General features: G+C 37.3%; 1 long non-coding RNA gene across 1 annotated transcript in view; it reads left to right on the forward strand.

The window, feature by feature from the left end:
• Positions 1-284: 284 nt before the first annotated feature.
• Positions 285-27,437, forward strand: part of LOC127561703 (uncharacterized) — a 67,287-nt gene continuing 40,134 nt past the window's right edge. Inside the window, exons 1-2 of the long non-coding RNA XR_007953520.1 lie at positions 285-453; positions 15,855-16,020. This is a non-coding gene — a long non-coding RNA (uncharacterized LOC127561703). The remainder of the gene's footprint in view (positions 454-15,854; positions 16,021-27,437) is intronic.

Genomic DNA, 27,437 nt, shown 5'->3' on the forward strand with positions numbered 1-27,437 from the left:
TTTGATAATATACTGGAAAAATGGCTCAACCACCAAGATGGTTCAGCCAAATACATAGGCTCTAAAAGATATTGGAAAGCAATAGCAATACAGAATGAAAAAGGAAACCAATGTCATTTGTTTACTGACTCATGGGCAGTGGCCAATGGACTAGTGGTCTGGATGCCCATGTGGAAAGAACATGATTGGAAAATAAGGGATAAGGAGGTCTGGGGTAAGAAATTGTAGTTACAAATATGGGATTGGTGTCAGAATACTAATGTGTCTGTGTTTCATGTAGATGCTCATGTAAAGACAGATTCCGTGGAATGTGAGTATAATGCACGAGCAGACGAACTATCCAAAATACAAGGAAAGGCACTGCAAGTGATCCCCACTAAAGGATGATGACCTAATGTTAGGGAAATGGATCCACTCTGCTGCAGGACATCTTGGAGCACTTGCCTCTTACAGGTGGGCATTAGATAGGGGAATTAATCTTCCTCTTGACCTATTTAAGCAAATATCTCAGGAGTGTCCCCAGTGTCAGCTCTTTAGTCAGTGCCCTTTACCCAGAAGGGTGACTGGGGAACTGACTCGGGGTACTCTACCTGCACAAATATGGCAAATTGATTATATAGGCCCATTGCCAATGAATCAAGGGTGCCAATATGCCTGTACTTGTGTGGATACCTACTCTGGGGTACTTATTGCTTGTCCATATAAGAAAGCTACACAAAAGAACACTTGTAAAACTTTAGACATTGTTTCACTATATTATGGCACCCCATGCAAATCCAGAGTGATAATGAGTGTCATATCATTGAAATTGAATCATATTGGAATTATAATAACATTGAATGGATTTATCATATTCCTTATTATCTGTTGGGTCTCTGGCATGCTTCTACTTTGGGAGGAGTATCTGCCCTCTACTTACCCACCTACTCGGGGTCCTCGGGGCGCCACCGGCTTCTGAGTCAGAAGTAACACACTGAGTCAAACTGCCATGGAGTCAATCGGTGCTTTATTCAGGGATCGCTTACATGGTGCAGAAAGGGTGCGGCCGCCGCAATCGGAAAATACATCAACTTATATACTCTTTAAGCAATGGCGAGCTCCAATCAAAAGGCTAAGTGCAGAGTTTTGCCTTTTATGGCTGTATATATAGATCTTAAAGGCTACGTGTCTTAACATAAGGAAGTGTATACGTGTCACATGCCTGTTCCAACGGCTTCATATTCCCCTTACTCAGCAGGAAATGTAGGTTCAAGTTGATCTGTACTCCAACAATTATCCTCAAGCAGCAGGACTTATAGAAAGAATGAATGGATTATTGAAGGAAAAATTGAAGAAATTAAGTGATAGTAATGATTTAAGAAAATGGAAAGAAAATTTATTTGAAGCTCTAAAACAATTAAACAATAGGCCTTTAGCAGATGGAGAAGGTATCCCTCTCTCCAGGATGATGACTGCTAACTTACAAATAAGAAAGATATCTTCTCTTCCCACCATTCAGTGGTGGACCTTAAATGAAAATGCTAAGCAACCCTGGCAAGCTTCATTGGGATCAGCAGGATATGACTTATATGTAACTCATGATGTGAATATTTCTCCTCAAGGCCAGCAGCTATGTCATACTGGTGTTGGCATCAAATTACCCCCTGGATATTATGGACAATTATTTTCTAGATCTGGTCTAGCTTTAAAACATCAAGTGCATGTTTTGGGTGGTGTTATTGATAATGACTACAGGGGAGAAATTAAAGTATATTTACATAATTCGCATATCAGTGAAATCTACTTTTGTAAAACAGGAGAAAGAATATGTCAATTAGTGATACTGCCTTATTTGGGGGGTCAATGGACTCAAATGAACCCCAATGTTATAGACAAAAGAGAACTAGAATTTGGCAGTCCCAGTGATATTTACTGGACCCCTGAGAAAATAATTTCAGGCATTAAAGTGTAGGTGAAAAAACACCCAACTGATAAACCTAAACAGGCTGAATTAATTGCTCAAGGGACTACAAACACTGATATTATTGTTTACCCAGGTGATGATAAATGGCATCATGTTCCCCTAACTCAAATGTTTCTATGAAATTAAGTGTTTTATAATGTGTTCCTGTCTAATGAAAGATACCTGGACCTGGACCCGTGGAGTCCAAATGCAGCCCCTTGGAAACACTGTCCAGTTAAGATGGTGGTGATTAATCTTCAATACCAGTCAAGAGAAATACACTTGTCCTGCACTCACCTCCTGTTATGTTGCCAATTGGACTGCCCCTAATGTTACCTTTTGCCTAAGGGAGAAATCCACCTATGTTGTACAGGGGTTTTCTTCTGAAAATTTAAGCCTCACTATTTCTTCATTAATTAATATTTCATGTTGTATTGTGACTCTATCCTATACCCCTCCTCTTACATCCCCTAGGGATTGAGGATTCATTCAAGAATGGAAAATAGTAAAGAACTGTACTACATGGAATATAGACAATGCTACTCAAACTGAACTTTTTCCCCAAAGGTCATGATCAATATTTAGTCTGTACTAATGCTACTGAAATAAGTAAATGGGATAATGGGGAAAAGAAAATAAGTGATTATCGGGTAAAATATTTGATGCTGACACCTTCTTTCCCCCCTACTAAATACCCTCCTTTGATAATAAGAGTACCCAACACTTGCACTAACACCTCTATTTCGCAACATAAAATAGTATTTCACTATAATGTTACTTTTCCTCTTCTACCTATATGTAATAGAAGGAAAAGAGCTTGGTATGACACCTTGCTTGGTGGGGTAGGAACTGGTCTGGGTATAGTCAATTCAATAGATCTTGAGGCCTTGGCCAGCAGACTGCGCAGTGCTGGACAGGATGTATCTCAAGCTTTAACTATTAATGCACAATGGTTACCCACAACGATCCTGCCACACCAAAATACTATAAACTACCAAGGCCAATTTCTACATGTGTTTAATAATAGTGTTATAGTTAACTTGCATTTTGATACCAATATTGCCAAATTGTTTGAATGGACCAAATGTTCCCTTCAAAACATGTATACTTTGATACAGAAGGAAAATGCCCAACGTCTCTTACAAGAAGGAGACACCCATATGTGGGACCAGGTGATTACCCTAGGAGATAAATGGAAAACACTTAAACCTGAAAATGCACGATGCACCCCTTATTGGTGCACTGGAACTATTGTGTACTATCAAGTACATGTTTGGACTGTTATGTGTCAATTTCATGTTATTCCTTTTGTACTACATGATTATTTTGCACTGCCTCACATACAAAGTAACTGTATAGACCATAATAACGCAACTCATACCTTAACTAACTGTGTAACAACTGACAAAGGCATGATGTGTGGGATGATGACCCGGCAGATGGAGCCCTGCCTTCTCCCACATTCTTCCAACCTTTGTGACTTGACTTTGTACCCTTTAAACAACTTCTCTATGCTATATGAAGGTTCTGCCCAACATATATGTATTGTGTCTAATAACTTTATTGATCTAGCCTCTGTTTCTCAAATTCCTCCTTATTCTGGTTGTTTTACTAATGTTTCCTTCTTACATTGGCAGGGCCCTTTACCCTTTTTCCCCTGACACTGATATAATATGGAATTTGACTTGGGTACCCAAATTGTTATCTCCTCCTCATATTTCTTTGTCTCTATAACCTTTAATTAATATTTTAAACCAATCTCATGTCCTGAAGTGACTATTGCAGTCTAATCAGCGCGCCTTGAATGAACATCAGATTCAGATTTATATAGTAGCAGAATGGTTGCTTGAGGCCTCACATTTAGTTACTTCTGATACTAATCACCATTGGTATGATTTTTTATTTAGATCTAACAGTGCAGACTTCCGGCCAAGATGGCGGAGAGGAGGCACACAACTGTGTAGCCTCCGCGTTTTTCTCTCAGAATCCATGTCATTTCATGCCTCTGAATTAATGCTCGGCTGAAAAAAAACATAGTTAGTTACCAAGAGAAACCATCCTTGAGATTTGCCAAGAAAGGTCTTTTTTTGCGCAAGGGCAGGGACGGTTATTAGATCGGAAGCAGGCTGCGGGCAGCGGCAGTGAGAGCACGGAAGGCAGCTCAGAGCCAAGCAGAGCGAAGAGGGGGTGGGGCGTGATCACAGCCATCTCTGCGGGGAGAGCTTTGCTACAGGATTAGATACTTTGCTCCGGCAGCAAGTCAGCATCCCAGCAGAGAAGCTAAAAACACCGAGGGTGAAGAATACAACCCCAAACAGCTGGAGTCTCTCGGGACCTGGCCACCCTCCCCCACAGAGTCTCAGCACGCTCTGGGAGCGCAGGCGCAGCACAGCCATCGCTGTCCTGTTAGGGCCTCACTACTGCCCCGCAGTCTGTAGAGGAAGCTCAGTGACACCACCCAGCCCCTCGCCCAAAGAAAGCAGCCTCCATTCAAGGGTTTTTTCTTCTGTTTCTTTGATAGTTTGTCTTTGATTATTAGACAGAATGAGCAAGAAACTGAAAAAGACTTTAACCCTTGACAGCTTCTATACAGATAAAGAGCAGACTCCAAATCCTGAGGAGACTAAAAACAGACAGTCTCCAGGTGAATCCCCAAAGGAGGAGATCATCTGCTCCTCAGCACAGATGAATCTCATGGAGGAAATTAAAAAGGCTCTCACAATGGAGCTGGAAGAAAAATGGGAAAAGAGCCTGGAGAAGTCAGTTAAAGAGAGAGTGGATAAAGAAATCAAATCCTTGAAAAATAGGATTAGTGAACTGGAAACAGAAAATAGCTCTCTAAAAAACAAAATTGGCGAAATGGAAAAAAATTCCATAGAACAAAAGAACTCAATTGGACAATTAGAAAAAAGATTTTTAAAAAGTGAGTGAAGAAAATACTTCACTGAAAATCAGGGTCAAACAAATGGAATTGAATGACTCGAGGAGACAAAAAGAATCAGTCAAGCAAATCCAAAAAAATCAAACAATGGAAAAGAATGTGAACTACCTTCTGGGGAAGACAACAGACCTGGAAAACAGATCCAGGAGAGACAACCTGAGAATCATCGGACTCCCAGGAAAGTATGATGAAAAAAAGAGCCTGGACACTATTTTCCGGGAAATTATCAAAGAGAACTGCCCAGAAGTCATAGAAACAGAGGGTAAAATAGACATTGAAAGGATTCATTGATCCCCTACTGAAAGGGATCCTAAAATCAAAACACCAAGAAATATAGTAGCCAAATGCCAGAACCCTCAGACGAAGGAAAAAATACTGCAGGCAGCTAGAAAAACCCAATTCAAGTATCGAGGAGCCACAATAAGGATCACCCAAGATCTGGCAGCATCCACATTAAAGGATTGAAGGGCCTGGAATATGATATTCCGAAAGGCTAAGGAACTTGGTATGCAACCAAAAATAACTTACCCAGCGAGAATGAGCATCTTTTTCCAGGGAAGAAGATGGACATTCAACAAAGTAAGTGAATTTCACCTATTTTTGATGAAAAAGCCAGAACTTAACAAAAAGTTTGATCTACAAGTACAGAACTCAAGAGAAATCTAAAAAGGTAAAGATTAATCTTGGGAACTATATTTCGGGTATAAAGATGTATAAAGAATACATGTATACCTTGTTCTAGAAACTGATGTGGAAAGGACATTGTACCAGAAAAAGGGTAAAGTGGGGGTAGTACATCTCATGAAGAGGCATAGGAAACCTATTATATCTGAGAGAAAGAATGGAGAGGGATGAATATAGTGAGTATTTTACTGCTTTCAGAATTGGCTTTAAGAGAAAAATTTTAGACATATTCAATCTATGGTGAAACTTTTCCCACCTCATTGAATAGTGAGAAGGGAAAAGTGAAAAGGGAAGGAATAAGATCTAACAGTGCTACTGTATATTTTAATAGTTTAGTTATCCCTATATTCTTATTATCGATATTTTTGTTATCTCTATGCCTATGTAACTGTTATATGTACTCCAAAATGAAGAAGATTTACTCTAGCTTTGCTCCCCTTATCACGTCCTCTTATGCTTCTTATGAACTTAAGGCCAAATGAATAAGAAATCTCCTTATTGGTAGTAAGTTCATTTCAAATTATTGTAAGAACGTGACTTTCGGGACTTCTGGCCAAGATGGTGGAGAGAAGCCACATAGCTGTGTAAGCTCCACGTTTTTCTCTCAGAATCCATTTCATTACAAGCCTCTGAATTAAAGCTTGACTGAAAAAAAACCCCACAAATAGTTACCAAGAGAAGACGTCCTTGAAATTTGCCAGGAAAGGTCTGTTTTTGCTCGAGGGCAGGGATGGTTTTAGATCAGGCACAAGCTGAGGGCAGGCAGCAGCAGCGAGAGCATGGGAGGCAGCTCACAGCCGAGCAGACCAGAGGGGGCTGGGGTGTGATCTCAGCCATCTCTGCAGGAGGAGCTTTGCTGCAGGATTGGATACTTTGGCCTGGCAGCAAGTCAGTAGCCCAGCAGAGAAGCTAAAAACACCAGGGGTGAAGAATACAACCTGGAACAGCTGGAGTCTCTCGGGACCTGGCCACCCCTCCCCCACAGTGTCTCAGCACGCTCTCGGAGTCTCAGAGCACAGGCTCAGCACAGTAGGGCTAGTGCCTCGTTGCTGCCCCCGCAGTCTGTAGAGGAAGCTCCATAACACCAGCCAGCCCTTTCCCCCAAAAAAGCAGACTCCATTTAGGAGTTTTTTCTTTTTTTCTTTTTGCTAGTTTGTCTTTGATTCTTCTCTGACAAAATGAGCAAAAAATTGAAGAGGACTTTAACCCTTGACAGCTTTTATACAGATAGAGAGCAGACTCTAAACCCTGAGGAGACTAAAACAGACAGTCTCCAGGTGAATCCCCAAAGGAGGAGATCATCTGTTCCTCAGCACAGATGAACCTCATGGAGGAAATTAAAAAGGCTCTCACAAGGGAGCTAGAAGAAAAATGGGAAAAGGAGAGAAAGGCTTGGCAAGAGTCTAGAGAAGTCATCCTGCTCATTTAAAGACAGAGTAGATAAAGAAATCAAATTCTTGAAAAATAGGATTAGTGAACTGGAAACAGAAAATAGCTCTCTAAAAAACAAAATTGGCAAAATGGAAAAAAATTCCATAGAACAAAAGAACTCAATTGGACAATTAGAAAAAAAAAATATTAAAAAAGTGAGCAAAGAAAATACCTCATTGAAAATCAGAATTGAACGAATGGAATTGAATGATTGAGGAGACAAGAAGAATCAGTCAAGCAAATCCAAAAAAATCAAACAATGGAAAAGAATGTGAAATACCTTCTTGGGAAAACAGATCCAGGAGAGACAATCTGAGAATTATTGGACTCCCAGAAAAGTATGATGGGAAAAAAAAAAGAGTCTGGACACTATTTTCCAGGAAATTATCAAAGAGAACTGCCCAGAAGTCATAGAAACAGAGGGTAAGATAGATATTGAAAAAATTCATCGATCACCTACTGAAAGGGATCCTAAAATCAAAACACCAAGAAATATAGTGGCCAAATGCCAGAACCCTCAGACGAAGGAAAAAATACTGCAAGCGGCTAGAAAAACCCAATTCAAGTATCGAGGAGCCACAATGACCCAGGATTTAGCAGCATCCACATTAAAGGATCGAAGGGCCTGGAATATGATATTCTGAAAGGCTAAGGAACTTGGTAGTCAACCAAAAATAACTTACCCAGCTAGAATGAAGTAAGCGAATTTCACCTATTTTTGATGAAAAAGCCAGAACTTAACAAAAAGTTTGATCTACAAATATAGAACTCGAGAAATCTAAAAAGGTAAAGATTAATCTTGGGAACTATATTTCTGCTATAAAGATGTATAAAGAATACATGTTTGCCTTGTTCTAGAAACTTGATGTGGTAAGGACATTGTACCAGAAAAAGGGTAAAGTGGGGGTACTATATCTCACCAAGAGGCAAAGGAAACCTATATATCTGAGAGAAAGAATGGAGGGGGATGAATATAGTGGGTATCTTACTGCTTTCAGAATTGGCTTTAAGAGAAAAATTTTAGACAGATTCAATTTATGGTGAAACATCTCCCACCTCATTGAAAAGTGAGAAGGGAAAAGTGAAAAGGGAAGGAATAAGCTAAGCGGAAGGGAATATGGAAACAGGGAGGGAAAGGGGTAAGATAGGGGGAGGAACCCTAAGGCGGGGGGAGAGATACTAAAAAGGGAGGGCTGTGAGAAGCGAGTGGTGCTCACAAGCTTAATACTGGGAAAAGGGGTAAGGGGGAAAGAAGGGAGAAGAGCATAAACAGGGGTTAACAAGATGGCAAGTAATACAGAATTGGTCATTTTAGCCATAAATGTGAATGGGGTAAACTCCCCCATAAAGAGGAAGTGGTTAGCAGAATGGATTAAAAGCCAGAATCCTACAATATGTTGTTTACAGGAAACACACCTGAAGCGGGGAGATACATGCAGGTTAAAGGTAAAAGGTTGGAGCAAAATCTACTATGCTTCAGGTGAAGTAAAAAAAGCAGGGGTAGCCATCCTGATCTCAGATCAAGCTAAAGCAAAAATTGATCTAATTAAAAGAGATAAGGAAGGGCACTATATCTTGCTAAAGGGTAGCGTGGATAATGAAGTAATATCTATATTAAACATATATGCACCAAGTGGTGTAGTATCTAAATTCTTAAAAGAGAAATTAAGAGAGCTGCAAGAAGAAATAGACACCAAAACTATAATAGTGGGAGATCTCAACCTTGCACTCTCAGAATTAGATAAATCAAACCACAAAATAAATAAGAAAGAAGTCAAAGACGTAAGTAGAATACTAGAAAAATTAGATATGATAGATCTCTGGAGAAAATGTAATGGAGACAGAAAGGAGTACACTTTCTTTTCAGCAGTTCATGGAACCTATACAAAAATTGACCATATATTAGGACATAAAAACCTCAAACTCAAATGCAGTAAGGCAGAAATAGTAAATGCATTCTTTTCAGACCACGATGCAATGAAAATTACATTCAACAAAAAGCTAGGGGAAAGTAGACCAAAAAATAATTGGAAACTAAATAATCTCATACTAAAGAATGATTGGGTGAAACAGCAAATCATAGACATAATTAATAACTTCACCCAAGAAAACGATAATAATGAGACATCAAATAGTATGGGATGCAGCCAATAACCCATAAGAGCATATGTTTTTGCTGATTCTCCTCTGGGAACTTGACCATTCCCTAACCCATAAGAGCAGGTATTTTAGCTCTTACTCCCATGAGAACTTGACCAGAAGATGGCGGAGAGGAGGCTCACAGCTGCATAAGCTCCACGCTTTCTCTCACTATCCATTTCATTACAAGCCTCTGAATCAATGCTTGACTGAAAAAAACCCACAAATAGTTACCAAGAGAAGCCATCCTTGAGATCCGCCAAGAAAGGTCTGTCTTTACTGGAGGGCTGGGGCGGTTTTAGATCGGGCGCAGGCGGCGGACAGCGGCAGTGAGGGCACAGGAGCAGACTGGAGAGGGGGTGGAGAGTGATCGTAGCCGTCTCTGCGGGGAGAGCTTCGCTACAGGTTTGGATACTTTACTCCAGCAGCAAGTCAGCAGCCCAGCAGAGAAGCTAAAAACACCGGGGCTGAAGAATACAACCCCAAACAGCTGGAGTCTCTCAGGACCTGGCCGTCTCCCCCTTCCCCCCCCCCCCCCCCCCCAGTGACTCAGCACGCTTTGGGATCTCAGAGCGCAGGCGCAGCACAGTCCTGCTAGTGCCTCACTGCTGCCCCCTGCAGTCTGTAGAGGAAGCTCGATAACACACCCAGCCCCTCCCCAAAGAAAGACTCCAGTTTTTTCTGTTTTTCTTTGGTAGTTTGTCTCTGATTAAAAGACAGAATGAGCAAGAAGCTGAAGAGGACTTTAACCCTTGACAGCTTCTATACAGATAGAGAGCAGACTCTAAATCCTGAGGAGACTAAAAACAGGCAGTCCCCAGGTGAATCCCCAAAGGAGGAGATCGTCTGTTCCTCAGCACAGATGAACCTCATAGAAGTGATTAAAAAGGCTCTCACAAGGGAGCTAGAAGAAAAATGGGGAAAGCAGAGTGAGGCTTGGCAAAAGGAGAGGGAAGCTTGGGAAAAGGAGAGGGAGGCTTGGCAAAAGAGCCTGGAGAAAGTTAAAGAGAGAGTGGATAAAGAAGTAAAATCCTTGAAAAATAGGATTGGTGAACTGGAAACAGAAAACAGCTCTCTAAAAAACAAAATTGGCGAAATGGAAAAAAATTCCACAGAACAAAAGAACTCAATTGGACAATTAGAAAAAGATTTTAAAAAAGTGAGTGAAGAAAATACTTCACTGAAAATCAGAATTGAACAAGTGGAATTGAATGACTCGAGGAGACAAGAAGAATCAGTCAAGCAAATCCAAAAAAATCAAACAATGGAGAAAAATGTGAAATACCTTCTGGGGAAGACAACAGACCTGGAAAACAGATCCAGGAGAGACAATCTGAGAATCATTGGACTCCCAGAAAAACATGATGAAAAAAAGAGCCTGGACACTGTCTTCCAGGAAATTATCAAAGAGAACTGCCCAGAAGTCATAGGAACAGAGGAAAAAATAAACATTGAAAGGATTCATCGATCACCCACTGAAAGGGATCCTAAAATCAAAACACCAAGGAATATAGTGGCCAAATGCCAGAACCCTCAGATGAAAGAAAAAATATTGCAAGCAGCTAGAAAAACCTAATTCAAGTATCAAGGAGCCACAATAAGGATCACCCAGGATCTGGCAGCATCCACATTAAAAGATCGAAGGGCCTGGAATATGATATTCCGAAAGGCTAAGGAACTTGGTATGCAACCAAAAATAACTTACCCAGCGAGAATGAGCATCTTTTTCCAGGGAAGAAGATGGACATTCAACGAAGTAAGCGAATTTCATCTATTTCTGATGAAAAAACCAGAACTTAAAAAGTTTGATCTACAAATATAGAACTCAAGAGAAATCTAAAAAAGGTAAAGATTAATCTTGTGAACTATATTTTGACTATATAGATGTATAAAGAATACATGTATACCTTGTTCTAGAAATTGATGTGGAAAGGACATTGTACCAGAAAAAGGGTAAAGTGGGGGTAGTACATCTCATGAAGAGGCATAGGAAACCTATTATATCTGAGAGAAAGAATGGAGGGGGATGAATATAGTGGGTATCTTACTGCCTTCAGAATTGGCTTTAAGTGAAAAATCTTAAGACATATTCAATCTATGGTGAAACTTCTCCCATCTCATTGAAAAGTGAGAAGGGAAAAGTGGAAAGGGAAGGAATAAGCTAAGCGGAAGGGAATACGGGAACTGGGAGGGAAAGGGGTAAGATAGGGGGAGGAACTCTAAGGCGGGGGGAGGGATACTAAAAAGGGAGGGCTGTGAGAAGCAAGGGGTGCTCACAAGCTTAATACTTGGAAGGGGGGGAAAGGGGAAAGAAGGGAGGAAAGCATAAACCGGGGTTAACAAGATGGCAAGTAATACAGAATTGGTCATTCTAACTATAAATGTGAATGGGGTAAACTCCCCCATAAAGAGGAAGCGGTTAGCAGAATGGATTAAAAGCCAGAGAACTTGACCATTTTTTAACCTATAAACTAGGCATGTACCACATGTGGTTTAGCTCCAAATACGTGATTCCAGGAACTGGCCACTCCTTGGAACCATTGCTGTTGATAAGGACTGGCCCCCTTGTCAATACAACATTGGTACATCCCTGTCTTACATGAGGTCTTTATTTGGCTCAAAGCCTTCTTTGTCCTGATTCCTATAAAAAGTGGACAAAGCATTCTCCATTTTGAAACCTCACCTATGAAGATGACAATCTGCCTAGGACTTTCCTGATCGAGACTCACAGGCTGAAATACAGGGGTTTCCCAGCCATCCATAAATTATTAGAGTTGAAGCTCCCTCGACCGGTGATGTAATGTATTCTCTCTCTTTTTCTGCTATTCTAATCATAATCCTCATTATTCTTTGTCTTTTGTGTATTATTTGCTGTATGAGTTGTTATTGTAAACATTCTATCCCATGCATTGTATGATTAAATTTTACTTTCACTTTAATTGAGCCTGAGAGCATCATTTATAGGAGTGGATTCGAACTTTTTCTCAAAAATCATCTAACACCAGGGCAACCACTGATCCTCACAGTGGGGTTCTGCATGGGGTAGTGACACTTTCACTGCTCAGCTACTATTCACAGGACAGCCACTAATCCGCACAGTGGGGCTCTTCCCAGGGCAGAGAAATTTCCTGTATGAGGCATTTCCCAGTGCACTTCCACAGCTCCAATGCTCTTAGCAGCCCGTTTGTAGGACAGCTACTATCCATATAGCTATCCCTGCTCTGCAAAGGAAGCTGGTAATCTTGCTGTGAAGGTAGACCTTAAAGGCTTTTTTTTAAAAAAATGAGTAAAAATGCCAAGCATATGCTAGCCATTGATAGCTTCTATACAGAAAGAGAGCAGGTTTTCAACCCCGAGGAGAGTAATAGCAGACAGTCTCCAGACAAAACTCCAAAGGGGAATGTAATCTGATCCCCATCACACAAGGCTCTCCTAGAAGAAATTATAAAAGATCTTAAACGAGAGCTAGAAGAAAAATGGGGAGAGGAAAGAAAAGCTCTGCAAGAGAGTACAGAAAAGGCATATAACTCACTTAAAGAAAAATTTGATAAAGTGGAAAAAGAAAACAACTTCCTGAAATGTGAATTGGAAAAAGTAAAGAATTCCCAGGGAAATAGAATTTGTGAATTGGAAAAGATAAAGAACTTGCAGGAAAGTAGAATTTGTGAGTTGGAAAAAGAAAATAACTCAATTAAAAAAGTAGTGAAATGGAAAAAAATTCCATAGAGCAAACCAACTCATTTAAAAACTCAATTGGACATATACAAAAAGAAGTTTTTTTTTAAAAGCTAATTAAGAAAATAACTCATTAAACATCAGAACTGAACAAATAAAAATGAATGATTCATTGGGACATCAAGAATCAGTCAAGCAAATTTTAAAAAATGAAAAAATAGGGAAAAAATGTTAAATATCTACTTGGAAAAGCAGACCTGGAAAATAGATCTAGGAGAGATAATCTGAGGATTATTGGACTTCCTGAAAATTATGATGAAAAAGAGCCTAGACACTATTTTACATGAAATCATTAAAGAGAATTGCCTAGATGTAATAGAATCAGAAGGCGAAATAGGCATTAAAAAAATTCATTAACCATCTTCTGAAAAAGACCCTAAAATAAAAACTCCAAGGAATATTGTGGCTAAATTTCAGAAGTATCAGACTAAGGAAAAATATTTCAAGCAGCCAGAAAAAAAAAATTCAAATACCAAGAAACCACAGTAAGGATCACTCAGAATCTAGCTGCTTCCACATTAAGGGATCGAAGGGCCTGGAATCTTATATTCCAAAAGGCAAAAGAACTTGGAATGCAGCCAAGAATAAACTACCCAGCTAAGCTGAGTATTTTCTTTCAGGGAAGAAGATGGACATTTAATGAAACAGGCGAATTACATTTGTTTCTAATGAAAAAAACAAAAAATTTGACCTCTAACTATACGACTCAAGAGAAGCAGAAAAAGGTAAAAAGAACTCTTGAGAACTGTATTTCTGTTATGGACATATGTAAAGAGTGCATGTATAATTTGATTTTACTGATATAAAAAGGAAAGTAGAAATGGAAAGGATATAGTATCAGAAAAAGGGAAAAGGAGAGATAAAAAGAGGGAAACTATATCCCATGGAGAGGCAAAGGAAACCTATCATATTTGAGGGAATTTAGAGAGGGAGAGGAACATTGTGTGAATCTTACTCTCATAAGATTTGGCTCAAAGAGAAAATGACACATTTGGTTTACAGAAAATCTTCTCTTACCTCATTAAAAAATGGGAGAGGAGAAGGGAAAAGGAGGCATTGAGGCATTGAGAGTTCTGTCCTACGACCTCAGAATTCTTTAATTGCTAATCTTCTTGCTGAATTTCAGCTGATTTGGTAGACTAGGAAATAACCCATTTATATCCTGCATGTATACTCTCACTAAAGGTGTGCCGGAGACATATTTGTTGGCATTGAGGTACTGGACCATGCTTTACAATGGCCACCTTCCTCTCCATGCTCACCATTAAACATGTTACAGTGATTCCCTATAATCCACAATCTTATAGACAGGACAGAAAACTAAGCCCCATGAATACAGAGCTTCATGTGCTAGAGCACATTCAAAAGTTCCTTTGGAAGGACATTGGCAAGGTCCATCCTTAGTACTTTAGAGGACCAAGATATCTATGTCTTGCAGGTCATGATGGGGAAAGCTTCTGGATTCCAGAAAGAACAACAAGGAAAGTTTCCCCCCTTAAAACAGGGGCTGAAGAAGAGAAGGAGATGTCCTTAGAAATGCCTGAAACAGTGCCATAGCAGAGAGATGCTGGATTAGCTTAGTGATTGGATCCAACATATTTCCTTTCCCATCTCCTTCTGTTGTATCCCATGGGCTCTATGTAGCCATTTTTGTAATATTCCTTCTTTTGCTTTTGCCTATTTTGCCTAGGATGCTTTATACATATTCTTAAAAAACTCTATAGAGATGCTTAAGGAAGAGTGTCTCATTCATCAACATGAGAACACTTGGTCTTATTAATAAAAGAGGGGAAGATGTAAGGTTTAAAAAACCTTTGGAAGCAAGGAATATGGCTCAAGGCATGTGGAAGGACCTGAGGGATGAGAAGTACTAAAGCATAGGCGAGTTCTACATGGAGGTGGGGCATAGCCTCAAGAAGCGGTGTCTGACCCCAGTACCACATCTCCCTCCTTTGTGCTCTCAAAGCCTAGCATGCCTCCCTCCCTCTTCTTGGGCCAATCCCATTATGCCAGGTTCTTAGAGGACCTCCCCTTCCCCTGATCCTCAGGGGAGTATAAATATGTGCCACCTAAGAATAAAGTTCTCTTTTGCTTCACCCCTACCTCCTGGTGGGCTGTCTCTCTGTTATCTGGGTTGTTGCCTGAAGATGGGTATGTGTGGTCTGGCTGTGCCATTGATGGAAGGGCATTAAGAGTAACTCTAAGGGGAACTATAAGGTTAGGGTAGCGTTAAGGGATGCTATAATCCCTTGGGTTGATTCACCTTCTACCCTTTTCTGGCAAAAGGTAGATTCGTACTTATGCAGAAAACCCAGGAAGTGATAGATGTCATATTCAGTATTGTGAATCTGGGTATTTCAATTTGGGAAGAATTCCAAATTCAACAATTGCAAGAACAGGTAGGATATCTAGTCTTTCAACTGAAAGCATTTATGCAACAAGTGCTGCTGCATGGATGGGTAAAACAAGCTCATATTGATGAGGCTCTTTAATTGGAAATTGAAATTCTGGGTGAAGCCCTGATAATAGTACGAGATGAATTGGCACTCCATGAGATCATGTCATGGATACCCTGTCATTATCATTATAAACCTATGTGTGTAACACCCTTACCCCTTGATCATAATTCCTTCACTTCCTCTTGGTAAGCAATTAAAAAACACCTGAAAAGAGCTCTATTAGCGAGCAACTTATCTAGCCAAATTGAGGAACTCCAATGGTTGGTTTAGGATATACAGAATTTAGCTGACAGTTTTATTTTGCCAAAGAATAGTGCTGATTCCCTGGTTGATTGCATCTCCTCACACTTCCTCTCTTGGCCCGCTTGGTTGCTTCATATGTTGACCCTTCTTGCTGCCTGCTAGTTGCCAACAGGAGGCAACACCTAATGTGTGCTTCCATTGCCACAAAATAGGCCATTGGAGTCGATAATACCCTTTGAAAGTGTCTCAGCACTGAAAACCACTTGGTTTTTTCCCTCAGTGCCATCAACCTGGAAGCAAGAATGCTCACTGGAGACTTCAGAAAGCTGAGCCCCTCCTCCCAGTAATCAGTTTTCCAAACAGAAGATTTGAATTGGGAAAATGAGGTTTGACTCCATTCTTTTCCATCTCTTTGGCCAAAGGCTGGGTTAAGATCAATGTGGCAGGTAAGGATATCTTTTTTATTGTACATACAGGAGTCCCTTAACTCTGTCCTTCCACAGTTTGTGTATCCCACATTCCCCTTTGATCAACTGATAGGAATCACTAGTAAGCCTTTACATTACCAACAGACAGAACTTCTCCCCTGTCAATGCAGGAGTACTAATTTTTCTCCACAGTTTTTATGTGGTTTCCACTTGCCTAGTTTTTTTTTTTTTTTTTTTTTTTTACTGCAAGCAAAAATGATAAATATGCACCTAAAGGAGTGTATGGAGCCATAGTACTTTCACTAAAGTGATAGATATATTGCACCACCACCATTTTTCTTAATAGCTGCCAATCCTTCTTTGGCAATGTCAAAAAGATCAGTCTAAGGAAAAAGAAATAAGAGTCAATTATCTGGGAAGTTAATTCAGGTGCAGGTAGACCAAATAATTAATTGGGTTCCAAACATACATTTGGCAGATGTCCTAAAATGGACAGGGAGTTGGAATAAAGAATTTCTGGCAGAATGTCTGAGGAGTTTCCCACTTAATGTATGGGAGGTTATCATAGTCAGGAAACGCATCCCTTGTATGGAAAAAGGGGAACTAGGTCACTACAAAGTATTAACAAGACTCAAGAAGCTAAGGAAGAGATTAAAGACAACAGTGACATTTCTTATCTGCTTTGCCAGTGTTCTATATTAATCCTAGAGTGAAATGGGCCCTATGGATAATTTTGGAACTTGTCCCTGACAAATTTGGAGCAGTTCTATGGCAGGACCAATTAAATCTCTATGCCTACTATGGACTCACATATTGTTAAGCTCTGTGAAGAAAACAATAGGAAGTAAAGATGCTGGCAACTGACACAAATACAGGACAAAGTAGTAAGAGAAATGAATATGAATGGGGCCAGGTGAGTTCAAGCTGACAGCATAGAACTGACTTTATTTTTTATAGCTTCCTTTTTATACCCCACCATAGACATGTTTTTTTTCTGTTATACATTGCACAATTGCCAGAAAACTACAGAAAGTATAACCAAGGCTGTGATATTTCTTTGTTGTGTTAATCATGGCTTATCCTGTTTTTTGTAACATTCTGCTAATGTCCACCATCATATTTTCAGAAAATAATCCTAGGGAGCTCTGATATAAATCACCTGCTGTGGAACAGGCCTTCTTATGTCCCACAAAGTCCTCCAAATGACCTTGCCTCTCTTTGGTCTTCCTAAAACTTACAGCTGGTTCTCCACAACTCTTCTCTCTTTATTTTTTAATTGCAATTCATGCTGTTCAATCACAATTGGTTTCAACAGGATCTTCATTATTCTAAGAAAACAAGGAAGAAAAAATGAAATTAAAATTTAAATAACCTAATATATGTGGCCTAGTGTGGCATTTTAAAAGAATTAAGTCTGTGAAAAGTAACAATTTTGGAGTGTGCTATTCCTTCTGGATCAATTCCAGCCACAGGTGCATTTTTAGTACCAGAAGTGATTACTTCTGTAAAGTATTAATGTCTAAAGTAAAATTAGAATCCTTAAAAGCTCCTAATATTTGTGCATTCATCTTTTACCATGATATAGTAGAGTCAGTGGGCTTGTATATTAAAGGAGTAACATAGATAAATGAATATCGATAATCACATATCATTGATAATCTTGTTTTCAATACTTCCAACTCATCTCCTAAGAAGAGTACAGATTGTTCTAACAAATTTAATTTGTTACTAAAATCTTTATTGTAAGGGTCTGAGAGGAACCTGGCATAGTAAAATGAGGAAGTAAGAAGGTTTTGATGTCTAAGGCACCTGGATGTGATTTCTGCATCCAGCACTAACCATCTTCTGAGTGGGAGCTCTGGTCGCAATGAGAATGCATCATCAACAGGCAGCATCTCCTTCTCTTATTGGTGCGTGTGACCTCTTAGACCCAATAAAAGCAGTGGGGACCAGAAAGTAGGAGTTCAATAAGAGTGCAGGAGTGGTGCAGGAGTAGTGCAGGATGTGATTGCATGGAATAAAGTTTTGAGCTCTCAAGACAGTGTCCAGGAACTCTGTTGGACATGAGAATCACTGCTCAAAGAGGCAGTGGCCAGAGATCTCTGAAGATCTGGGACTAAGTAAGCAGTAAAGAACCTCTGCTTCACAAGGCAGTGGCTGGGGATCTCTGAAGGCCTGGAATCAGGCAAGATTGACAATCAGTAACCTCTGAGGGAGAGGTTAAACTTTATCAATATTTTCTTGTGTCTGCAGTGCTAGAATAATGTACCTGGCTAGCTCATCAGCAAATGTAGCTATCTGGGTTTCAGATTGTAATTCTACAGCAGAAACAGTGGTTGAACCTATTTAAGAAGCAAGGGCAGTAATCCCGATTATCAACAGGCCTATAAATCTTTTTGATTGTTCTACTATTTCAGCAATTATGTACAATAAATGTACTCTTGCTAGTTGAAACCAGAGATGGGAAACATTTGTGGGAAATATAGATTGCTCTATAATTAAGACATATTTAGCTGTTACAGCTATACATTTAGTGAATATACAATTTACACAAATAACATTCCAATGATATTCAGTACTCCTAATGTGAAGATGAAGACAATTTCTTCCACCATTGTAATTAGCCACAAGAAAATCTTAGAGTAGTGCTATATAGGCTTTTACATATGATCTATTACCTTGTATAAATGTCACTCCTTCCATAATTTCTAAGAACTCAATATGATTAATACTCTCAAGGATGCTAAAAGCTCTCAATATTTCTCTTTGTTTCTTAGTACCACCTTTTATTTGTAATATCTCTGAGGGGAAAACTCTATTAAAGGTGTTTTTTGGAGGAAAAATGGGAGTTCAAATGGTCTTTATTTATGGTATATATTCTGAAATTTTTCTCAGGTACCCACACCAGTTGTGTATATGATTCTGGAAAGAAACACACAAACCCTCTTCCCCATGTTAAAAGTGAGACCTTCACATTTTTCCTGTTAATGAATCTTTCCACAATTACCTGAGCTGATGGTCTTTTATTTCTATAGTGTTTTTCTACTGTGATATACCCATCTTTATCCATTTCAAAGTTTAAAACGTGTAGTGTTTTTGATAGTTTTCTTTGTAGAGTATGGTGTATATTACTCCTTTTTGTTTATCTAGTATAGTTTTTATGGACGACTTAGGGTGCTCAACAACAGCTTGATCAGTGTTGTTATGTGGAATTCCAGTAATCAATCAGTATATGATAGCAAGAACAGAATTCATTAAAAACTTTACTAATATAGGCAGTTTTTATCTGTTTTATCTGTTTTATTGCCCATAAGGGCAAATGCCAAAAAGATGATTAATAACATGCTTAAGGACTCACCCTGTTTGTAATGAGGCAGAAGTAAAGGAAGAATAAGTGTCTACTATGACATGAACAAAAGTTTTTCTAAAGTGGATATATGAGTAACATTTATCTGCCATATATGATTGCTAAGAATATGTCGAGGATTGACAGCAGTAGATATAACATGATGATGTATAGAGCAGGCAGGACAACTCTTAACTTGTTCTCTTGTGATTTGGAATTGTCTGTGCAGCATGGAGGAACTTAAATGAAATTGCTTATGACTGTCAGGTACATGTTGGAAAGAATAGGTTAGTATTGTAGGATATAATTGTAACTGGGTGTCAGTGGTATCATTGCCAGTTTGATAAGGGTCCAGGAAAGGTAAAATGTGATTGAGTGTGAGTAATGTAAATAGGATTATAATATGCATGAATTTACTGTTGTAGATTAGAAAACAGAGTGTATGTTTCCAAGTAGTGGACTTGATTTTTGAGGCTTCTTTATGAGAACAGATATATCCTGCATACTTACTATCCAAAAGAATATTAAGGGGTTCTGTAATATCTTTAAGGAGGAGAATTATTGCTGAGATTTCAGTTTTTTGTACTGAATTATAACAAGTTTGTATCACCTTATTGTATTTCTTATCCATATAGTACCCTACTTTCCCTGACCTAGAGCCATTGGTAAATGAAATAAGTGAGGAATAAATAGGATAGTTCTTTATTATCTTGGGAATATCTGTTGATAATTTTCACAAAAAGTGAATAATTTTATAGAAGGTATGTGATTTTATTTTACCAATATAAATAGAAATGAAAACTTGACATTCTTCATTCTGAGATATTAAGGATGTTGCTTGAGATTTTGTATGTGGTTGATGTATGATTAACAAGGAAGAGCCCATGAGTTGCAGGTGCCATTTGTTTAATTTATTCATTAGATGTGTTACCATTGTGGTATGTGGCATAAGAGTGATAGGAGATTGGTGAGGGAGATGAATCCATTCAAGTATTTCCTGTGATTGATATAGGGCTGCGCTAGGGTATACAGGAGTAGCAGTATTTGCCCTTTGTACCTTTTCATTAAGAAGTATTCTTTTTTTTTTTTTTTTTTTTTTTTTTAATTTTATTAAAGCTTTCTATTTACAAAACATATGCATGGGTAATTTTTCACCAAAGATTCTTGTAAAACCTTTTGTTCCAAAATTTCCCCTCCTTCCTCTTTATTACCTTCTCTAGCTTGTAGGTAGTCCAATACATGTTAAATATGTTAAAATATATGTTAAATTTAATATATGTCTACATATTTATACACATCTTTCTGCACAAGAAAAATCAGATTAAAAACAAAGGAAAAAATGAGAAAGAAAACAAAAGGCAAGCAAACAACAAAAGAGAGAGTGAGAATGCTATGTTGTGGTCCACATTCAATACCCACGGTCCTTTCTCTGGGTGTAGATGGTTCTCTTCATCACTGAACAACTGAACTGGTTTGAATCATCTCATTGTTGAAGAGAACCACGTCTATCAGAACTGATTATCATATATTTTTGTTGTTGCTGTGTATAATGATCTCCTAGTTCTGTTTATTTCACTTAGCATCAGTTCATGTAAGTCTCTCCAGGTATCTCTAAAATCATCCTAGTAGTTGTTTCTTACAGAACAATAATCACAACCTTCATATACCATAATTTATTCAGCCATTCTCCAGTTGATGAGGATCCACTCAGTTTCCAGTTTCTTGACACTACAAACAGGGCTGCCACAAACATTTTTGCAAATGTGGGTCCCTTTCCTTCCTTTAAGATCTCTTTGGGATATAATCCCAGTAGAAACACTGCTGGGTCAAAGAATATGCAGTTTGATAACATTTTGAGCATAGTTTCAAATTGTTCTCCAGAATGGTTAGATCCATTCACAGTTCAACTAACAATGTATCAGTGTCCAAGTTTTCTCGCATCCTTTCCAATATTGGTCATTATCATTTCCTATCATTTTAGCCAGTCTGAGAGATGTGTAGTAATATCTCAGATTTGTCTTAATTTGCATTTCTCTGATCAATAGTGATTTGGAGCACCTTTTTATATGACTACAAATAGTTTGAATTTCTTCATCTGAAAATTTTCTGTTAATTTCCTTTGACCATTTATCAATTGGAGAATGTCTTGAACTATTATAAATTTGAATCAGTTATGTATATATTTTGGAAATTAGGACTTTATCAGACCCTTTGAATATAAAAATGTTTTCCCAGTTTATTGCTTCCCTTCTTATCTTGTCTGCATTAGTTTTGTTTGTACAATTTTTTTTAACTTAACATAATCAAAATTATCTATTCTGTGATCAATAATGTTCTCATCTTCCTTGCTCACAAATTATTTTCTCCACAGGTCTGAGAAGTAAATTATTCTATGTTCTTTTAATTTATTTATAATATCATTCTTTATATCTAGGTCATGAACCCATTTTGACCTTATCTTGGTATACAGTGTTAAGTGTGAGTCAATGCCTAGTTTCTGCCATACTAGTTTCCAATTGTCCTAGTAGTTTTTGTCAAATAGTGAATTCTTATCCTAAAAGCTGGGGTCTTTGGGTTTGTCAAACACTAGATTGCTATAATCATTGACAATTTTGTTCTGTGAACCTTAACCTACTCCATTGATCAACTGCTCTATTAGCCAGTACCAAATGGTTTTGGTGACTGCTGCATTATAATATAGTTTTAGATCTGGTACAGCCAGGCCACCTTTGTTTGATTTTCTAATTAATTCCCTTGAAAGTCTTGACCTTTTGTTCTTCCAGATAAATTTTATTGTTACTTTTTTCTAGGTCAGTAAAATAGTTTCTTGGGAGTATGATTGGTATAGTACTAAATAAATAGATTAATTTAGGTAGTATTGTCATCTTTATTACATTCGCTTGACCTGCCAAAGAGCACTTGATGTTTTTCCAGTTGCTTAGATCTGATTTTATTTGTGTGGAAAGTGTTTTGTATTTTTGTTCATATAGTTCCTGATCTTCACTTGGCAGATAGATTCCCAAATATTTTATACTATTGGCAGTTATTTAAATGGAATTTCTCTTTGCATCTCTTGCTGTTGGATTTTGTTAGTGATGTATAAAATGGTTGATGATTTATGTGGATTTATATTGTATTTTGCAACATTGCTAAAGTAATTGGATTACTTCTAATAGTTTTTTAGTTGATTCTCTAGGATTCTCTAAGTATACCACTATATCATTTGCAAAAAGTGATAATTTGGTTTCCTCATTATCTACTCTAATTCCTTTAATCTCTTTTACTTGTCTTATTGCCAAAGGTCGCATTTTTGATACAATATTGAATAGTAATAGTGATAGTGGGCAACCTTGTTTCACCCCTGATCTTATTGGGAATGGTTCCAGTTTATCCCATTACATATAATGTTTGCTGATGGTTTTAAATAGATGTTGCTGTTTTAAGGAAAAATCCATTTATTCCTATACTTTCTAGTGTTTTTAATAGGAATGGGTGTTGGATTTTATCAAATGCTTTTTCTGTATCTATTGAGATAATCATAAGGTTTTTGTTAATTTGGTTATTCATATAGGCAATAATGCTAATAGTTTTCCTAATACTGAACCAGCCCTGCATTTCTGGTATAAATCCTACTTGGTCATGGTGTATTATCCCGGAGATGATTTTCTGTAATCTTTTTGCTAATGTTTTATTTAAGATTTTTTCATCATTATTCATTAGGGAGATTGGTCTATAATTTTATTTTTCTGTTTTCATCTTACCTCTTTAGGTATCAGTTCCATGTCTTTGTCATAAAAGGAATTTGGTCAGAGTCCTTCATTCCTTATTTTTTCAGATAATTTTTCAGATTATTTCAGTTAATTATTCTTTAAATGTTTGGTAGAATTCACATATAGATCCAATTGGATCTGGGGATTTTTTCTTAGGGAGCTGATTAATAGCTTGTTCTATCTCTCTTTTTTAAAAATGGGACTAAGTAATTTATTTCCTCTTCTGTTAATCTGGACAATCTAAATATTTTTGTAGATATTCTTCCATTTCACTATTTGTCAAATTTATTGGCATAAAGTTGGGCAAAGTAACTCCCAATTATTGCTCTAATTTCCTCATCGTTGGTGGAATGTTCTCCCTTTTCATTTTTGAGACTAACAATTTGATTTTCCTCTTTCTTTTTTCTAATCAAATTAAGTAAAGTTTATCTATTGTGTTTTTTTTTTCACAAAGCCAACTCTTAGTTTTATTTATTAATTCAATAGTTTTTTTTTTTTACTTTCAATTTTATTGATCTCTCCTTTTATTTTTAGAACTGCAAGTTTAGTATTTGATTGAGGGTTTGTAATTTGTTCTTTTTTAGCTTTTTTAGTTGTAAGCCCAATTCATTGATCTTCTCTTTCTCTATTTTATACAACTAAGCATCTAGAAATATAAAATTTCTCCTTATTACCACTTTGGCTGCATCCAACAAGTTTTGGTATGTTGCCTCATTGTCATTCTCTTGGATGAAATTATTGATTGTGTATATGATTTGCTGTTTCACCCATTCATTCTTTAGGATGAGATTAATTTAGTTTCCAATTAGTTTTTGCTCTATTTTCCCCTGGCCCTTTATTGCATAGTGACCTGAAAAAAATGTATTTACTATTTCTGCCTTTTTGCATTTACTTTTGAGGTCTTTGTGTCCTAATATATAGTCAGTTTTTTTGCTTTTTTTTTTTTTTTTTTTTTTTGGTATAGGTTCCATGAACTGCTGAGAAGAAAGTGTACTCCTGTCTCCATTGAATTTTCTCCAAAGATCTATCATATCTAAATTTTCTAGCATTCTATTTGCTTCTTTAACTTCTTTCTTATTTATTTTGTGGTTTGATTTATTTAGTTCTGAGAGAGCAAGGTTGATATCTCCCACTATTTTAGTTTTTCTGTCTATTTCTTCTTGCAGCTCTCTAAACTTCTTTAGGAATGTAGATGCTACACTACTTGGTGCATATATGTTTAATACTGATATTGCTTCATTATTTATGGTACCCTTTAGCAAAATATAGTTTCCTTCCTTATCTTTTTAACTAGATCAATTTTTTTTGCTTGATCTGAGATCAAGATGGTAGCTCTGCTTTTTTATCTTCACCTGAAGCATAATAGATTCTGCTTCAACCTTTTACCTTTACTCTGTATGTATTGCTCTGTTTTAAATGCGTTTCTTATAAACAAATTATTGTTGAATTCTGACTTTTAATCCAGTCTTCTATCTCCTTATGCTTTAATGAAAAGTTCACCCATTCACATTTACAGTTAAAACTATTAATTCTGTATTTTCTGCCATCTTATTAACCCCAAATTATATTTTTCTCTTTCCTTGTTCCCTGTCCCTCCTCCCCAGCACTTAACTCATGAGCACTACTTGCTTCAAGCAGTTCACCCCTTTAGAGACCCTTCCCATTTCTTATACTTTTCCCCTACTTTTTCTGTGTTCCCTTCTACCTTCCCCCTTTCCTTCCTTTCCCCCCTTTCTTCTCCCACTTTCCTATAAGATGAGAGAGGATTCTCTGTAAAACCAAATATGTCTAATATTCTCTCCTTGAGCCAAATCTGATGAGAGTAAGATTCACACAATGCTCATCCCCCTCCCTTCTGTCCCTCAATTATAATAGGTTTTCTTTGCCTATTTGTGAGATGTAATTTCCCTCATTTTACCTTTACTTTCTTCTTTTTCTGCTACAATCCCCTTTCCAACTCTAATTTCTTTTTTTTTTATTATAACAGTGAAATCAGATTATACATGCATTCTCTATGTATAGCCATAACAGAAATACCGTTCTCAAAGGTTATTTTTACATTTTTATGCTTCTCTTCAGTTCTATATTTGGAGGTCAAATTTTTTGTTCATCTCTGGTCTTTTCATTAGAAATAAATGAAATTCACCTGTTTCTTTGAATGTCCATCTTCTTCCCTGAAAGAAAATGCTCAATTTAGCAGAATAGTTTATTATTTTGTTTATCATCCAAGTTCCTTTGCTTTTTGGAATATCAGATTCCAGGCCCTTTGAACCTTTAAGGTAGAAGCTACTAAGTCCAGGGTAATCCTTATTGTGGTTCCTCGTTATTTGTTCTTTCTGGCTGCTTGTAATATTTTTTACTTGGTCTGATAGTTTTGAAATTTACAATATTCCTTGAAGTTTTAATTTTGGGGTCTCTTTCAGGAGGTGAGATATTATTATAATTATTATTATTGCATTTGCGTTATTATGTGTTTGAGGAATTGTTCTCGTCTGTCATTTTTCCTTTTCCAAGATGTTGACTTTCTCATACCTCTCATTTCTTTTCTCATTTTTTCTTCTACCTCTCTTGTTTGCCTTTTAAAATCTTTTATGAGCACTTCTAAGAAGCCTCTTTAGGCTTGTGACCAATTCATATTACTCTTTGGGATATCTTCAGTGAACATTTTATCCTCATCTAACTTGGTGTTTAGGTCTTCCCTGTCATCATAGTAACTTTCTGTGCTTAAGACTATTTTCTGTTTCTTGCTCATTTTCTTTTCTTTCTCTCTCTCTCTCTCTCTCTCTCTCTCTCTCTCTCTCTTTTTTTTTTTTTTTTTTGGTATTTCTTCTTTTGTGCCTTTTTTTGATCAATATCTTCTGGTATAAATGGGAATGTTCTTCTAAGCTTCCCATGCATCTTTGAGGCTGACCCTGTCACTGATTTTCCTTGTCATTGTGTCACCCCTTTTACCCCAGTTTAACTGATATTTCTTGAAGTCCTTCCAAGAATGCTTTCCTTGTTAGACTCTGTTCAAAGGCTTGGTTTCATGTAGTTCTTAAGGGAAACAGAAGCTTCCTGGCTCCACTCCATCATTTTGATTCTGTCCCCCAGAAGTTAACCCACTCATTCTTTAGGATTAGATTATTTACTTTCCTCTTAATTTTTGGTCTATTTTCCCATGACATTTTATAACATCTAATTTTTATTGCATCATGACATGAAAAGGACACTTTTACTGCTTTTCCATATTTGATGATGAGGTTTTTACAATCTAACATGTGGTCAGTTTTTGTGTAGATGCCATGTACTGCTGACAAAAAAGCATATTCCTTTTTATCCCATTCAATTTTTTCTAAAGATGTATCATGCTTTACTTTTCTAAAATTCTATTCACCTCCTTAACTTCTTTCTTGTTTATTTTGTAGTTGTATTTATCTAGTTCTGATAGAGGGAGTTTGAGATCTCTCACTAAGTATAATTTTGTTGTCTATTTCTTCCTCAAACTTACTTAACTGCTCTAAGAATTTGGACTCTAGATACTATTTCACTTGGTGCATATATGTTTAATTGTGATAATACTTAATTATCCATAGCACTCTTTAAGCAAGATGTAGTTTTCTTACTTATCTCTTTTAATTAGATATATTTTTGCCTTTGCTTCTTTTGAGATTAAGATTGTTTCTCCTACTTTTTTTTTTTTTTACTTCAGCTGAAGCACAATATATTATCTACCCTTTTAGTCTGCCTCAAATATGTTTCCTGTAGGTGTCTGTATTTTAATTCATTTTTCTCTCTCTTTTTTTTATCTAAGAGTTCATCTCATTCACATACATAGCAATGATTACTAATTCTATATTTCCCTCTATCCTTTTTCTCCTCATTTATATTTTTCTCTCCTTTCACCATTTCTCTCCTCCAGTGTTTTGCTTCTGACTCCCACATCCCTTATTTTGTCCTCCCTTTAGCACTCCCTTTTCTTATCTCTTTTCCCTTCTACTTTTACTTTCCCTTCTATTACCCCTATGATTTTCTTTCCTCTTTCCTCTCCTGTTTTCCTCTAGGGTGAGACAAATTTCTTTACCAAACTAAGAATATATGTTATTTTTTAACATATCAGATTAAGACTAATCTGATAAGACTAAACTTCAAACAGTGCTCATTGTCCTTTCTTCTTTCACCTTACTGTAAGAGGTCCTTTGTAATTTGATGTAACTTAACCCATTTTACCTTCTCTTTCCTCTTTGTCTAGTACAATCTTTTTTTCGTTTCCTTAATTTCTTTTTTATATCATCAAATTAAAGTCAATTTGTACCCACACCCTCTAATTGTCCTGACAA

This window comes from Antechinus flavipes, chromosome 1 (assembly GCF_016432865.1).
Source record: "Antechinus flavipes isolate AdamAnt ecotype Samford, QLD, Australia chromosome 1, AdamAnt_v2, whole genome shotgun sequence".
In the NCBI taxonomy this organism is placed as follows: Eukaryota; Metazoa; Chordata; class Mammalia; order Dasyuromorphia; family Dasyuridae; genus Antechinus; species Antechinus flavipes.